General features: G+C 39.9%; 1 protein-coding gene across 8 annotated transcripts in view; it reads right to left on the reverse strand.

The window, feature by feature from the left end:
- Positions 1 to 4,005, reverse strand: part of PNLIPRP3 (pancreatic lipase related protein 3) — a 79,761-nt gene that overhangs the window by 73,628 nt on the left and 2,128 nt on the right. The gene's annotated exons all lie outside the window — the stretch shown is intronic.

Consider the following 4,005-nt stretch of genomic DNA (forward strand, 5'->3'; position numbering starts at 1 on the left):
TATTTGAGGCCTGTCTTACACTGTCTGTAGTTTTATTATTCAACCTATAAAAATTAATTAGAACCATTAAATAAAATATTCTTTGAAAGCCAAAAAAAAAAAAAAAAGAGAAACCATCCTTACTGCAAGATCATTTACAATTTCACTCTGTTTTCTTCTCATACTTTTATTGTTTCACTCTTTTACTTTTAAATGTTCATCTATCTGGGATTTACTTTGGTGTAAAGAGTAATATTTTTCTTCTAGAATTTCAATTCTCTTAGCATGAACTTATACAAAATATAATCATTTTAATGTCTTTCACATGCATGATTATTTCCCTTTGTTTACTTAAACTGCCATCACCATTTTCTGTTTTTTTAGTTTTAGGAAGCATCTACCACATAGATTTATCAATTATATTTTTTTTCCTGTTTTTCTAATGCATTGACATCTACTTTGTTTTTATTGATTAAATTCTTCCTTCAACTTTACTTGTTCTTTTCGTAGTCACTTCAGTTCTTGTCATATTTTGCTATATTCTGCAATTGAAATGTTTTATTTCCTCTTTGACCTAAAAGTTCCTTAAAGGAGCATTTGAAATACAGCACATTACATGAAGCTAGTTTTAACTGGTTAAGAAATCATATAAATTGGCATATTAGTTCGTATTTTCCTAATTTCCACTTTCTAAATGATCCTTTTCTCTATCACACTGTGAGCAGCATTTTCCAATGACATAGAAGAGCTAGAAAATATGTTCATTAATTTATTCAAGAAAAATTTATTTGGGTACCTATTATGTGCCAGATATTGTTCTCAGCACTGAGGACTCAGCTGTGGCAAAAATAGGGCAGTATATAATCTAGTTGAGGGGGGGAGGACAAACAATGAATAAGAATAAATAAAATATGGTATATGTTAAAGAGTGGCAGGTGCTGGGAGAAACACAAAACACAACAGGGGTGAAGGTGCATGTGTGTCAGGTAAGGAGGAGCTTACAATTCAAATAGAGTGGCCAGGGAAGACCTCACTAAGAAAAGCGGCATTTGAAGCCAGACCTGGAAGGGGTGAGAAGTGAACTTTATGGATTTCCTGGGCAGCATTCCAGGCAGACGGAAGAGAAAGCACAAGACTCGGTGAGAAGCAGTGTGCCTGGTGTGACTGAAGAATTATGAGGAGGCTGCCCTGACTGGAGCTGAAGAAACGGGGGAGAGACAGGTCTACAACATCTTATTCTGCAATTTCAAAATCTAAGATATCTCTGGGGAATAAAAGTGGGGTCCTTTTTTTTTGTTTTGTTTTGTTTTTTAGTTTCCAGCAAACTCATTTGGCAGCAAAAACTGGCTTAAGGAGTTACAATATATATAATATATATATGCTCTTTATCCCCATCTATGAATATTCATAGATTTTACTACAGAAATACATTCATGGTTGTATACAGGGTGCTAACCCAGATTCCTCTGAAGGCTTTGTATTATAACAATACACTTACCATGGTCCCCTTCTGAAAAAAAAAAAAATTTAAATTCTGGAGTGCATCTGACCCCCAGGTGTTTGAAAAAGGAATGGTGGGCAAGTTAGCAGAGGGTGATATTAGAGAGGTAACTGAAGGCTAAAGCAATCAGTGCCTGGAGATTATTGGAAATGTCTTGGCTTTTACTCTGGAGCAAGATGGTTATTCATTAGAGGACTCTGAGCAGAAAAGTGATGCAGAACTGACTTAGGTTGGCTTCTGTGCTGAGAACAGACTGAAGCAGGCCAAGGGTAGAGACAAAGAGATAGGGAGGCTATTGTAGAAAACTAATTAAGAGACAATGGTACCTTGGACTTCCTAGGTGGTGCAGTGGTTAAGAATCCGCCCGCCAATGCAGGGGACTCAGGTTCGAGCCCTACTCTGGGAATATTCCACATACCACAGAGCAACTAAGCCCGTGTGCCACAACTATTGAGCCTGTACTCTAGAGCCCGTGAGCCACAACTATTGAGCCTGTGTGCTGCAACTATTGAAGCCCATGCGCCTAGAACCCGTGCTCCACAACAAGAGAAGCCACTACAATGAGGAGCCGGCATACCACAATAAAGAGTAGCCCTAAATAGACATTTCTCCAAAGAAAACATACAGATGGCCAACAAACACATGAAAAGATGCTCAACATTACTAATCATCAGAGAAATGCAAGTCAAAGCCACAATGAGGTATCACCTCACACCAATCAGAATGGCCATCATCACAAAGTCTGGAAACTACAAATGTTGGAGAGGGTGTGGAGAAAAGGGAACTCTCCTGCACTGTTGGTGGGACTGTAAGTTGGTACAGCCACTATGGAAAGCAATTTGGAGGTTCCTTAAAAAACTACAAATAGAACTACCATATGATCCAGTCATCCCACTCCTGGGCATATACCCAAAGAAACCCATAATCCCAAAAGAAACTTGTACCATCATGTTTATTGCAGCACTATTTACAATAGCCAGGACGTGGAAGCAACCTAAATGCCCATCAACAAATCAATGGATACAGAAGATGTGGCATATATATACAATGGAATATTACTCAGCTATAAAAAGGGATGAGATGGAGCTATATGTAATGAGGTGGATAGAACTACAGTCTGTCATACATAGTGAAGTAAGTCAGAAAGAGAAGGACAAATATTGTATGCTAACTCACGTATACTGAATCTAAAAATGGTACTGATGAACTCAGTGACAAGAACAAGGATGCAGATACAGAGAATGGACTGGAGAACTCGAGGTATGGGAGGGGGCGGGGGGTGAAGGGGAAACTGAGACGAAGCGAGAGAGTAGCACAGACATATATATACTACCAACTGTAAAATAGTCAGTGGGAAGTTGTTGTATAACAAAGGGAGTCCAACTCGAGGATGGAAGATGCCTTAGAGGACTGGGGCGGGGAGGGTGGGGGGGACTCGAAGGGGGGGGCGTCAAGGAAGGGAGGGCATACGGGGATATGTGTATAAAAACAGATGATTGAACCTGGTGTACCCCCCCAAAAAAAAATTAAAAAAAAAAAAAGAGTAGCCCTCACTCAGAGCAACTGGAGAAAGCCCGTGTTCAGCAATGAAGCCAATAAAATAAATAAATAAATAAACAAACAAACAAATAAATAAATAAAGAGCGAGAGACAATGGTACCTAAATTCAAGGTGGTAGCAGGGGAAGTAATGAGAAGTGGTCAGGTTCTAGATATCTTTTGAAGGAGGATCCAAAAGAATTTGCTGACTAATTGGCAGTGAGGTATGATAGAAAAGTCAAGGATGACATCAAGGTTTTTAGCCAAAGTGCCTGGAAGACTGGAGTTGCCATTAACTGGGACAGGGAAGACTCTGGGAGGAACAGATTTGGGGGTAGAGATCAAGAACTCAGCTTTGGATATGTAGATTTTATATGAATTAGATACAACTAAGTGGAGATGTCACAGAAGCAGTTGGATATATGAGACTGGAATTCCAGAGAGAAGTTCAGCTGGAGATAGGAATTTGGAAGTCATTAGCACAAAGATGGTGAGTGACTGCAGATAAAGAAGAGCTATGGTCCAAGGACTGAGTCCTAGGACACTCCACCATTAAGAAATCAGGAAGATGAGGGAGTCTGGAAAAGAAGTTCGTCAAGAAGTGGTTAGAGAAGTAGGAGGAAACCCAGGAGAGTGTGACATCCTAGAAGCCAAATTAAGCACATACTGCTGGGGAGGTAACAATCAAGAGAACCAAATACTGCTAAGTCCAACTAGATGAGGATGGGGAATTGACCACTGGCTTATCAACATGGGGGTGACTGGGGTCTGTGATAAGTGTAGTTTCAGAGGTGAAAGCCTGATTGGAGTGAGTTCAAGAAACAAGAGGAGGAGAAATAGGAAACCTCAACTAGACAATCTGGAAGTGGAGGTTTTAAGATGGAAGAAATGACACATATTTGGGTGTGGCTGGGAGTCCAGTAGGAGAGGAGGAAAACTGGTGAAGTGGAAGAAATAGAAGGGAGCAGTGTTGGGTATTATTCTTGA

Source organism: Hippopotamus amphibius, chromosome 5 (assembly GCF_030028045.1).
Source record: "Hippopotamus amphibius kiboko isolate mHipAmp2 chromosome 5, mHipAmp2.hap2, whole genome shotgun sequence".
Taxonomy (NCBI): Eukaryota; Metazoa; Chordata; class Mammalia; order Artiodactyla; family Hippopotamidae; genus Hippopotamus; species Hippopotamus amphibius.